Source organism: Lagopus muta, chromosome 5 (assembly GCF_023343835.1).
Source record: "Lagopus muta isolate bLagMut1 chromosome 5, bLagMut1 primary, whole genome shotgun sequence".
Taxonomy (NCBI): domain Eukaryota; kingdom Metazoa; phylum Chordata; class Aves; order Galliformes; family Phasianidae; genus Lagopus; species Lagopus muta.
In genome coordinates, this window is record NC_064437.1 from 39,026,702 (window position 1) to 39,040,206 (window position 13,505).

Sequence of the window (13,505 nt, forward strand, 5' to 3'; positions counted from 1 at the left end):
ATAACTCAGTTCTAATTCGGTACATTGTTGATAGGAAATGCAAACCCACATTTGATAAGTAATTCTGGTTACCTAAAACTATAATTGTAATAGCACTAAATTATGATGTCATTGAAGAAAAAGAAAAGACCAAAGGGCATCTCTTTTATGGTTTAGTGAGCTCTCATTTTTCCAGATTCAGCACTGTGTATATCAGATGGAGATAAAGGAGGTATTCATTAGAGTTACCATTTTGCTAGATCACAGATGTGGCAGTGTGCTGGATTGGTTTCTCTTGGTTTGGCTGATCCTGCTCACAGGTAGCAGAATGGATGGGCTCATTTAACACTTGTTCCTGGGAGGAGCAAGGCTTTTATTAGGGACAGGCTGTTTAAAATGATCATGGAACAAACTCCATGTTGTTTCATAGCTGAGTTGTAACTTACATAAACTTGGTCTAATGATTTCAGTATATTTTATGCACTTGAATCCTGAAAAAAAATATTTCCCTTTCTACTTTTTCTCTTCAGATCCCTTTTAAAGGTGAATAAGTGTAGGTAGTGGAAAAATTAGGTCATGATTTTTATTTCCAAACTTCTGATACTCCATTTCTTAGGCAGAAATCTTCCATTTTGTTCAGTAGCTTTATAAGTCCACTTCTTAATTCTTGTTCATCCTCTTGGCTTTACGACTGCTCAGAGCTACGCATCACTGCCAGCATTTATTAGACTTTGACGCAGAGCTTTTCTTGAAGCAATTGCAATAGTATATTTAGCCATGGAGAAATCTTTTCAAAGAGAAGTGTGCTGTGACTCATGTGACTCTGCTGTTGCTCTGTTGACCCGAGCAGACTTACTCATCGTTTACATAGTGGCAGACAAGATTAGATTCTGGCTTGATGCCTTATTTTCTTTGATCCAATAAATGTGCAACTTGAAAATGCCTTTTACTCCAATTCTCCTTTTTTTTTTTTTTTCCTTCTTTTTTTCCCCCCTTTTTTCTTTTTGTTGGATAAAATAGATATGCAACTTCTTTTCCCTTTAAAAAAATAAGGACACACATACTGCTTGGATTGAAATTAGTGAATGAAATGCAAACGCGTCTGATCCATTTATAACTCATACTGCAAAAATAACCAGGGAATAACATGGTTGTGGCCAAGCTGTGTTACTACCTGCTTTATTCTCAGTTGCTCTCTCAGAGTGGTAAACATACTCATGAGCCATTGCTGTGCGATGGCTGTAGTCATGTCATGTTGTACAGTGGTGTTTGAAATGGTTGTTTTTGTAACAGGAATGCAACCTTGGTAGTAAATTTCTGTTAGCTCTGAATTTTTGAGATACAGAAGTCTGTCTGAAAGAAAGCTTTTTGATTTACTTTCTGCTTTCCTTTCAGCTGGTATAAAGCTACAGTCGTTTCACTAAAATACCAACTAAACTGAGCATACGTTCAAGAAGGATCATTTCAGAAATCTGTCAGTCTTCAGAATATTTCCCTCCCATTTCCTGAGAATACCAGGGAATAATTGGTTTTGCTACTCTGAGGCAGAGCAGCTGTTGTGTGTGTAAGTTGTGTGTGAGCTGTGTGTGCTATGTTAGTTTTTAGCTGAAAAAAATCAGAGGCAGCACCTGTACTGACTGTACCTGGTGTTTGATTGTTACAGGATCACGGTGTCCGGCTGTCAGCAGAGAGCAGGGAGCATTTGCACATGAACAAGTCTTCCTCTGAGGACTGGAAGCTGAAGCCTTCATCAGGCAAATGGTTTGTGAAGGGGACAGTTACTTGGAGATGATCCAGTTTTATTTTGATGTCAGTGCTTTTTAAAGTCAATGTTTTGGGTTGCTTAATTTTTTAAACAAACACTGAGGGATGATAGAAGATGATGCCAGGTAACTATTATTTTGTGGTAGTTGTCGACAAGTCTGGGAGATGAGGATAGCTCATACCAACTGGAAATGGAAAGCCTCTGGAATTCAATTAAGTATTGAAAGTTTGCACTGTAGAAGCTGAGCGGGCAGCTAAATGAGCAAACAGGACTGGAAGGCACATCTGTGACTTATGTTGGCTGTAGAACCTTCATCGAGGGGGCTCCAGAAGGGCTGGTGCTGGCTGAGGACCTGCCTCCCTCCTCACCCAGGTTAGAGGTGGGAGAGACCCTCATTCCTCACTTTATAAGCACCCAAATCACTCACACAAGCACACATATCTCTGTTATAATTAAATTAAAATCTCACTAATTTGGAAGCATACCTATCACGTTCTCTTCTAGGAAGAAGCCATTATTTCTTCTTTTCTTCTCTTTTGCTTGAATCCCAAGCTATCAATGGCTTTCAAAGAAAAAGGAGTTTTTCCTTAGAAAAAAGTCTATTCAAATTATTCATGGTTTATATCAAGAAGGGACCTTTCCTCTTTCAACTAGCAAAAAAGAGGGAGTTTGATCTTCCTCAAAATCATTTGAGAATCTTGTACATTTCTTTCCAGAGCTAAAACTTTCTTACAAAGCTTTGGATATTCAGCAGAATAATGACTATTACATAATTGAAGCTCAATACAATACCGTGGGGCTAATAAATGGTCTCCTGGTTCTATAGAAAATGTAACAAATCATAATAGCACTTATTGGGACTAGGCCAGGCACAAATGACAAAGCTGCTTTTGAAAGCAAGTTCTGGCCAGAAATACTCTTGGACCAAAATCGTTCTCTTGACTGTCAGGGGTACATTTACTCCCTTTAATTTTCAGCCCAGATTTTATGTTGATCCTGCAACACTGAATAAAATCAAGCCCAACAGAGCTGCTACTGCAGCTGTTCCAGATGTAAATGTGAAGAAGGGCATTTAGGACAAGTCTGTTTCCCTGAATGTGTTATTTTGAAATTATGCAGATTATATGAAAAATAGCTTGATATGTCCTTATTGTGCCTTTTTAAAGGAAGAAAAGGACACTACACTATTAAGTAGTTTATTAATGTTTCTGATCACAGTTCTTCTACTTAGAAAATAATTGTTCTATTTTGTGCTGTGAAGCTGCCTGTAAATAACTGGCAATGGAGTACACTGCTTTGTGTGCTCCATAGAAAAAGTATCAAATTCTATTGATTAATCAAAAAGAACTTTCTTTGATGGAAGGAAACCTTTGCAAACTTGATTAAAAATATTGAATCAACCATGAGCAATCAGAGTTCATAATCTGAACTTCTGCTCTATTTTCTTACTTAAGCTGGCTGCTACGTAAACCTTCAAAAAGCTCATAGAACAGAACATGAGATGCATTCTGTAACAAACAAGCAACAACAGAACAGTATATTCCAAAACCTCTGCCTTGATTTGTCTCTTCTGTACTGCTGCAGCTCTGCTGTTTTTATTGGAGTCACTCAATGTTTCCAATGGAGAGAGTGGTAACAAGAATGAAGCCTCAGACCTTTTTTTCAGTGAGTAATCCAGAAGCATCCTCACATCCTCTGTCTTTTCATAGAGAGTTTTCCCTCTGTTCTGATCAGAGCTAAGAGGAAAACAGAACTCAAACAGGTGGGACTACCAGATCTTTATCTTGGTATCAACGCAGAAATCATGGGCCGTATATGAAATATTATGTGTAAAGCCATCATTCCATTTGAAATGAGAATCTAGAGGAAGTTAGCAAAGAAAGTGTTTGTATTTAGCAGCAGGAAAAACGTAGTGTTATGTTTCCAGGTATTTTGATGGGAAAAAAAAAAAAAAAAAAAAAAAAAAAAGGAAAGAATAATGGAAAATATATAGGCAAAGGGTGAACAAGAGGAGATGAAAAAACTAACCATGGTGCAGTAACCTGATGTTAGTTTTGGATAGGTCACAATGTAGAGTAAGCTCAGACTAAGCATTCATCAAGTGCAAAGTGAGAGAACGTGTCTTCTGCAGCCACAAGGGCTCAGATGTGCAAACTCAGGTCAGACTTTGGGCAAGCAGTTCTCCCAGGAAGCTACTGAGGGCAGCCACTGCAGAAAATGTGGGGATTCACTGGGCGCCCTCTGCACTCCTGTTTTGCGGTGCCTTTCTGTATTGTCCCCTCCCTGTCCATGCTCCAAGCAGAGGTAGCAGCACAGAGATGATGGCCATGGGTCTGCAAGCACACAGCCCAATCTCACATGGGGATTCTCACAGCTGTTTTGGACAAGGAGGTGGAGTGGGCGAGGTGATGGCTTCCAGTCGGATGGTGGGATGGAGAGCAGAGCAGGGACACAAGTGTGAGGGGACCCAGCAGAGGCTGTCAGAAGGGAGCAATTCATAAATTCTTTAGAGTAGCACCCCTAACCCAGTCAGAAGAGAAAAAATACTGAAAGGGGTGTGTGGGTGTCTGCCAGTAAAGCTTCTGTCTCCAGTTGAGTTCTCCTTTGTGCTGGAAATAAAACCTGTTCTTGGTAGCTGAGACATTTTCAGCAAAGACCCTGCTCAGTCCCCAGCCAGAGTAATGCAGAAGCTCCACAACTAATTCGTTGATTGGATTGGAAAAGAAAATATTATTTAGAAAGCAGCCTTCCTACATGCTGTCTGTCCCATCCTATGCAGCACTGCTTATCCTAAATACTCCATTCTGGTAAGTCACAGAATCACAGAATCACAGAATCACAAGGTTGGAAACGACCTGCAAGATCATCCAGTCCAACCACCCTCCCATTCCTATCAGTGCCACAAGCTACTAAACCATCTCTCATAGCTCCTCATCCAGGCACCTCTTGAACACTGCCAGGGACGGCGATTCCACCACCTCCCTGGGCAGCCATTACAGTGCCTGACCACCCTTTGAGAGAAAAAGTTTCTCCTAATGTCCAACCTAAACCTCCTCTGCTATAACTTCTGGCTGTTTCCTTGGGTCCTACTAACAGAAAGTCAACACGTTAAAAAGAAGAAAAGACACTTTATTAAGAAACAAACAAAAAACACTTCTTTAGAGTGACAGATGAATGTTGTGACAGATTAATACAAATTTTAAAGCCTGAACATTATCTTCCAAGGGAGAAAGGCTTCTAAATACAAATTCAAAACAAAACAAAAAAAAAAAATTGCAGAGGAGAATCTCTTACAATGCTTACACAGAATCATTTATTAGGCCTCTGTGAGTGATCATTTACATGAAACTTGCATTTCATCTAGTATTCAGCTCTCTCCTTTTATCTTCTGGCTCTGTGTGTTTGTGGGGAGCTGTGGTCCCTCGTCCTGTCTCATCTCCCTGCCTGTACTGTGAGAGCAGTAGGGCCTTTTGGGTTGAAACACAGGGAAACAGTCTGTAGGATATAGTGTTGTCTAGGGTGCACAGAAATACTGGCTTCGTTACACTGCATGGCTGTAACTTTTTCAGACATTAGCAGTGGCATGTGGACTAAATACATACATTATTTACCTATGCTGCTATTACTAGAGCACTTAAGCAAAGTAATTCAGAATTAGTCCCACGAATCTGTTGGCATCGCTGAAGTTATTGCACTGTAAATTCAGCTTCATATCCTGAATGTCTGCTGAGATGTTGCACGCCTGAGATCAGCCATCTCTTGCCCACTCCAAGGAATGACCTGCTCAGAGAATCACAGAATCACAGAATCACAGAATCACCAAGGTTGGAAAAGACCTAAAAGATCACCCAGTCCAACCGTTCACCTATTCCCAATAGCTCCTACTAAACCATGTCCCTCAACGCAACATCCAGTCTTTCCTTGAACACCCCCAGGGTCGGTGACTCCACCACCTCCCTGGGCAGTCCATTCCAGTGCCTGACCACCCTTTCTGAAAAGTAATACTTCCTCATGTCCAGCCTGAATCTCCCCTGCCGTAGCTTGAAACCATTCCCCCTGGTCCAATCACTAATGACACGAGAGAAGAGGCCGACCCCCAGCTCACTACAACCTCCCTTCAGGAAGTTATAGAGAGCAATAAGGTCACCCCTGAGCCTCCTCTTCTCCAGGCTGAACATTCCCAGCTCCTTCAGCCTCTCCTCATATGGCCTGTGTTCCAGACCCCTCACCAGCTTTGTTGCCCTTCTTTGAACACGTTCCAGGGCCTCAACATCTTTCTTGCAGTGAGGGGCTCAAAACTGGACACAGTACTCGAGGTGCGGCCTGACGAGTGCTGAATATAGGGGAACGATCACCTCTCTGCTCCTGCTTGCAACACTGTTTCTGATGCAAGCCAGGATGCCATTGGCCTTCTTGGCCACCTGGGCACACTGTCGGCTCATGTTCAGCCGAGCATCAATCAATACCCCCAGGTCCATTTCCTCTACGCAGTCCTCCAGCCACACCGCCCCAAGCCTGTAGCGTCGCCTGGGGTTGTTGTAGCCGAAGTGCAGGACCCGGCATTTGGCCTTGTTGAAATTCATCCCATTGGCTCCAGCCCAGCTCTCCAGCCTGTCCAGATCCCTCTGTAGGGCCTCGCTACCCCCAGGCAGATCCACACTTCCAGCCAATTTGGTGTCATCTGCGAATTTACTGAGGGTGCACTCGATGCCCTCATCGAGGTCATCAATAAAGATATTGAAGAGGACAGGCCCCAGCACCGACCCCTGCGGAACACCACTCACGACCGGTCGCCAGCTGGATTTGACTCCATTCACCACCACTCTCTGTGCCCGGCCCTCCAGCCAGCTCCTTACCCAGCCAAGAGTGTACCCATCCAAGCCTCAGGCTGCCAGCTTCTGCAGGAGAATGCTGTGGGAGACAGTGTCAAAGGCTTTGCTGAATTCTAGGTAGACCACATCAACAGCCTTTCCTTCATCCACCAGATGGGTCACTAGATCATAGAAGGAGATCAGGTTGGTCAAGCAGGACCTGCCCTTCATGAACCCATGCTGGCTAGGCCTGATCCCCCGGTCATCCCGCACATGCCGCATGATCTCCCTCAAGACGATCTGCTCCATAACCTTCCCTGGCACCGAGGTCAGGCTGACAGGCCTGTAGTTCCCCGGATCCTCCTTACGACCTTTCTTATAAATGGGAGTCACATTGGCAAGCAAGAGAAGTTGGTCTGGCTTGTAGTTCTGTCCTCTCTCATGAGAATGTGGCTTGCTGCTCCTCCAGGCTGTGCTGAGACCTTCTGACACATAGGGAGGTATAACCCTAGCTTTGGAGAGCTCCAAAAATCTGTGTGCTTCTTTCTGTAAGCATCCCCCTGTGGTGTGTGCCCAGCTGCCCTGCCAGTCTGCACCTCTGATTTCGGTGAGTGACAAGCAAAGGCATTTCAAATTGAAAAGAGGTATTTAAATACTGTCAAGAACAGCAGATAAAGTGACCTCAAACAATCCCACATAAAGTCCTTTGTGATTTTCAAAGCACTTTCCCAGCTTGACACCTTTGCTTTTTCATATCCAATATAAAATTCAAAATGTTTTATTCCAATGCAGTCCATGAATATATAATATAAGTATATCAAACTTCACACTGCCTTTTTTGTGCTGCTGCTTTGAAAAAGGACCTGAAGTAAACTCAGCATAAAGATCAAGAAAATTATTGAGATAATCCTACTTCTCAAACTTTTGTTCCCCTTTGTCTTGCTCACGTTGAGAACAACTTCTCGCCAGCAGGCGTGCATACAGAAGAAAAGAGCTGCCTGGACCCAGAGGGCTGAGAGGACTGCAGCACAGAGCTGCCTGCGGATATGTTTGCTGAGCCATTTCAGGTATCTCTAGCATTGGGTACGCACACAAACAGACTGGCTTTCCATTACCTCCCCTAAAATCTCTTCCTGCTGTCACTGCACTGCTCCTTCCCATGGCTACTTTCCTGTACATGCACTGTTGCTGCCATACAGCAATTCTTAGCAATGCCTTGCCAAGCCAGAGGTTGCCCTTACACAGCCTCCCAAGGAGCAATACCTGCTCCACTCTCCTTTGGTCCTTCCAGGCTCTGTATTGCTCCACTGTGACCCTCAAAACCACTTTATCCATTCTTTTTGCTGTTGCTGTTGCTTATGTTGTTAATGTTACTGAAGAGCTTAGGTCTACTGCTGTTCTCCTGCCTGGTGAATGTGGCATCCTGCTGCCACTCACTCTTTTACAAAGTTTCTTCTCTGTAGATAGAAACAGCGCAGCGATTTCTGCACTGTGCACAACTTGGCACAAGTCGATCCTGTTTGTCAAGGGAAAGGGGGAGAGCTGAACTGAATAAAAGCAGTCCCATCTCTCAGAAGAACATCTGGGTTTGAACAGTTTGGAACAACCAGAGGTGCCAGTAAGGGAGGCAGTGGCTGGCAATGCCTCGAGGTTTCCTGACACCACTTCTCCGGGATACAGGTAAATAGAAATGGCTGTTGTGGTAATAGGCCTGGAAGGCTGGTATCTAATTTCTGCTTTCTTTTCTGCTAATTGCAGTGATTAAATGACTTTGAAATTACCTCAGAGTAACTGAGTACAGGTTTGGGGCCTGTGTGTACACAGAAATTGAAGTAAATCAGTTTGGAGATGTTTGGAATAGGCAGAGCTGGCAGCATGTGGCAGAGCACATAGTTGGATGAATTTGCATCTTACTGAGTGTGTAAGAAAAAGTCTTAAGTTGTGACTGGGAGAAGTCAAGCCAGGAACAATAAGCTTGTCTGGAGAATTCTGGTATTAGAAACTAAAGTATACAGAATCCTGTCCAAGGTAAATATTGACGTGACTCAAGATGAACTAGTAAAACATCTAATGAAGCTGAAAATAAGGCATCTGGGATATATGTTTATTGTTAAAAATGAAACGTTTGAGCAAAAGTAGCATAGTGATGGTGGAGGTTATTCATAGGGAAGTCAAGCTGGGGAAACAGCATCTTCTGAAAGAAACTGACTCCAGTTATTTGTGAAACATGGAAAAAATTAGAATTGTAACAGAGCTAAAAATGTCAGTGAACAGCAAACGGTCATTACGGACATTCAGAGTGGATTTTGGAGACTGAATCATACCAAGGGACAAATTACTCAGGTGTCCAGAATAACTCTATTGACTTTGACGGATTTCTCGGTATTTGCCTTTGTGTAATTGAGAGTTTACTCCCTTATGCCATATGAGGACTGAATATTAAGAGACTTTGAGAAAAAATACTGACTTTCATTCATTCCATGTCATTCTCTTGATGATAGAGAATAAGTCACATTAACTTCATGAGGCATTTCAGGAACATGTTAGTAGTTTTTCCCTTTTATGCAACAGGAAAAAGCCTTGCACAGTGCTGTGAAAATAATCAGAAAAGCTCCATTAAACTGGAAATGGGAATCAATTGTGCTGCTGTATGAGAGGCCTTACTCACATGTAAGTCTATGGTGTTATCAGAATGCTCTATTGTAAAATGCACTGAACCCTGGTTGTGGTGAGCCAACATTACCTTCATGTGTTTACTCATGGTAGAGATATTGGGGAAGAGATACCAGAAATTGAAACTGTTTGCTTAGGAGTGTTCTGTAAACCAGCTTTATTCTACTTCAGTAATGCGAGGCTAATGCATCAGCACTGATACCATACAAAAGATACATTTGATCTGTTCACATGTAGCATGCCTATAGTTGTAGTGGTATTGCTACATTATATGTACATAGAAATTCAGTAAACTGTCCAGTGATTACACAGATGCAGCTGTTGTCTCTGAGATGGCTTAGAAGTGCAGTACAAAAACACCATACATCCTGCCCAAAGGCGCAGGATTGTGGGGCACGAGGAACAGAGGCAGGACAGGAGGAGAAGCAGCAAGGGATGCCCAGGGAGGGCAGTGATAAGGAGAGCTGCTGTGCTAGGGTGGTGCGTCCACACTTGCTGCTTGGCAGATTCTGATGAGTGCAGGAAAACAGCAATTGTAGCATGTGGCTCTGCTCCACCTCTCAACAGCTTTATGCTAGGAAGAGGTGAGTGCTGAGTTCTCTTTTTCCTCTGAACCATCTTTTGGAAAGCTGAGGTCCAAAGCAAGTTAAGACTTCAGACCTCATTGTCAGCTTCTTGGACTGGATTTAGAAAATCCACAGACAACCCATCCATTTCTTTCATCTCCTGTTTATTGATAAGGCTATAAGGTTTCTTTCAACTAGTCTTGCTTTTGTGGCTGTGATCAAATCACAATTACCGGTAGATTTTATTACTAACATAAACAAATAGCAGGTTATGTTGTTATTCTCCTGAGCTTCAAAGCTGAAGCTGGGCATGAGTAGAATCTACCGGTATTGAAGTGCAATTGAAATACAAAGGGGATGTTGGTAATATGAAACATATGTTGCTTATATAGAGCACCAGTTAAATGCTCTCTGCAGAGTACCTCAGTATGTTAAACAACCAGCAACCTCAGACAAAATTACACTAGAATCTCTAATGCTTTGAGATGCTACATGACAGAGCAGTGACATCCAAAGGGTGCTTCTTCCCAGCACTGCATGCACCGGAGGGGGACGTTGAGACAAGTGGCAGATATGTGCAGTACTGTTGTCTTTGCTCTCTGAAACTCATGTTCAGCAAAGGTCTACTCTGGGCATAGCAAGAAGGATTTTATTGACATAAACATAGTTTAAAAGCAAATAAAGGCTTTTTTTGTTTGTTTGTTTGATTGTTATTTCCCCCCATTATTTTATCAAGGTTTTTTTGCTCTTGCTGATGAGCTCACTATCAGAAATGCAGAGCTGCTATCTAAAAGATATCTAAAACCAGATACATGCAATGCCTTAGTAGTGGTAGGATGAGATTTTTCACTCTGCTCTTCTCCTTTAAAAGCCAGCCGACATAATTATTTTGTCATTATAACATTTGGCGTTATTCCCATACGTACAGATTGCAACATCTGCAAGTTTTAAAAATTAATATAAAGCTCAGTAATTGTACAAGCCTTCCTCAATTTAACGGTCCTGAACAAGTAAGTTTGCTTTGATGCAAACCAAGATGTAGCCAGGTGATAGGGTACCCTGCTTGGACCAAGCAACCACGGAGTGGGGCCGGTGTGCTCAAGTCCATGTAGCTGCTACTGTCACTGCAGCACGTGCTCTGGAAGCAGAAAGGCTCTAGTGCCCGAGCTGGCAGCTCTCATACATAAGTTTTTGGTACGGAAGAGCATCAGCATAACTGGCGTTGAGGCAAACAGGAACAAAAGGTCTGGGCCATACGAAGACACTTCAGTAGTCACTGCTGATGTGTTCCAAGGAGGAAATCAGCAATCTTGTGTTCACTTTTTTCTTGAATTCCTGTATTTCTAAGCTTGGCTTTATTTTCTTTCATTTGAAAGGTTTGGAAAGAACCCCATCTGTGGATGTGTACTTGACTTTGCAAGCATCTTACTGAAACCCACAGGAGGACCCAGTCCCTGTAGATGCAGAGGTGTGGCAAACATGGCTCAGCATTTCCAGGCTTATTGAAGCAGTGATTCCTTGCTTGTTTTTCTAAATAAAGGCAAAGTAGAAAAAGCTGTGAACAATACTATCAAACCTTGCTACTACCAAAACATGCTGTCACCAAGCATCCGGCAAGCAGTTTGAGAAATGTTTCTGCATTTCCTACTAGCTTATAAAGCCTTTCTAACTGCAGCATACTTCAGCATAAGGGAAACAGAAGAAAATTCAGGCCCCACATGTCACGTGTTCAGTAATGGAGGACTGGAGCAGCAAGAGACAGGTGCTTTTCCAAGCAGAATGAAAGATTTGAGCAGCTGATTCATGGTGAAGCAGCATGTTTTCAGCTGAGAAGGTTTACTGTAGCTAAACCTCCTGCCATCCCTCTCACTGATAGCTCAGATGAATCAGCATCTTGCTATTTTTATCTTAGCTGTACCAATAGAGTAATATTGTTCTGTCAGTGCTATTTATACATCATCACATGCCTGACTACTCCAGGCTGTGCTTTTTTTTTCCAGTCTTAGATGATGTCATCATGAAGTAGGCATTTGTATTGAACAAAATCTTTCTTCAGAATAGCAACAAATAAAGCTTATGGCAGAGTACCACATTAGGAGCCACTGAAATACGGGCATAAGCTCCCCAGTTTAAGGCAGCTCTGAGATGGGCCTTTGGTGCTTCCTGAGAATTGGCTTGTGAGGATGTCCTGCAGTTCTCAGTGCCCACATGGCCTTTGAAACAGAAGCGTGTCAGGAGCAGAGTGCTCTGGAGCCTGGGACTGCTCTGCAGGAGGACTTGCTAAGGGTGTCATTATTCAGGGGAGGAAGAAAGGAAAGTGAGCTCCTCTGAGAAGATTTCCTACTGAAGCTATTCTTCATCTTTTCAGTTATCCACAAACAGAGAAGGAGTTCCTCATCTCTCTTCTCCTGCTTGAAGATACACATCCATCTTAAACATTTTTGCCCTCTGGTGAGATTTTCACAATGGGTCTGTGCAGGCTTGGCCAGCTCTGAAGCTTACGGCCTTGCCATGTGTGTCCTTCTGAGACCCATTGTAAGAAGCAGTGAAAGATCTACAAATGATTTGCAAGGAAGAATTTGATGTCCTCAGTTGATTGCCTTTTTGTTTGCAATGTTCCAGCAAGCCTGAAATTCTTTACTTTATTCCTATCCCCTAGTTCATCAAATGCATTTCCAGCTGTTTGTCATCATTCCATAAGGCCAGCAACATGTCAACATCAACAGCTGTGTTCTTCTGATCTGCTACTTGTATCTGAGCCCTGAGCTGTAACTGCTGAATCAGTGCAGCTCAGGCAAATCGTACATAGCGTTTTCCTAGAAGTTGTTCCCCGGGAGCACTGTGTGTCCTCCTGCCAAGCCATGACAAACATATCACTGGGTCACAGTTGGAGGCAAAGGAAACAAAATGTTACCCCCATGTTTGTGGTATGACGATTCTAACGAGGCAATTTATTTCAGAACCATTGAATGGTTGAGCACAATTGCCACTACCCCTGAGATGGAGCTGGAGCAATATTACACTGTGGTTATTGGCCTCCCTTGATTTGCAAACCTCATTGGAAAACAGAGGCTCAGACTCACGTGTGGAAAGCCAAGGCCTTCTGGCAGCAAGGCTGGGTTGTTCTCAGAGTGCCTTCACAGACTGTCCTGCTGTTCTGCAAGCACACAGGGACTGGCCTGTCCCAGACAGGAGAGCTCTGGGGAAAAGCAGCTAAGTGACCTCTGTACCACGAGCAGTGGACACTGCTAGGTTGGGAACGGCCCTTACAAGTGCTCTACGTTTTAAGCTCCTTCAGTGATTCCTTTCCACAGTCCCCTTCCAAAGTCTGGCTCTGCAGAAAACACGTCAGCATCTGATAAAGGCTCAAAACAGAAACAGGATGGTATAAATAGAAATTAAGTAAATTAGGAAGAGGTGCCAAAGCAGTGAAGCTCTAATGATAGCAGTGGCTGTGTGTACACGTGCAATGCAGCTTCCAGCACTCACCAGTGCCAGGCTGCCAGGCAGTATTCTTAGAAGCGTATGCATCTGCTGCGTCACTGGCACTCCTCAGCCTTGGACAGGCTTCTGCACCTTCTTGCAGGCTCTTCAGGAAGCTTTGGTTCATGCAGAGTTTGTGCCAAAGCTCACACGATACCCAACCAGCCCTGCAGCAGCCTCACTGTGCCCAGATACAGCTGGTCAGTACAGACAGTGATTCCCCTACAG

The 13,505-nt window shown here is 43.3% G+C and overlaps 1 long non-coding RNA gene across 1 annotated transcript; it reads left to right on the top strand.

The window, feature by feature from the left end:
• The first annotated feature begins 8,124 nt into the window (after window positions 1-8,124).
• On the top strand, window positions 8,125-11,262 carry LOC125693936 (uncharacterized). The gene is made up of 3 exons (XR_007377314.1): window positions 8,125-8,235; window positions 9,127-9,225; window positions 11,171-11,262. It is a non-coding gene; the product is annotated as an uncharacterized LOC125693936 (long non-coding RNA).
• Window positions 11,263-13,505: the final 2,243 nt, after the last annotated feature.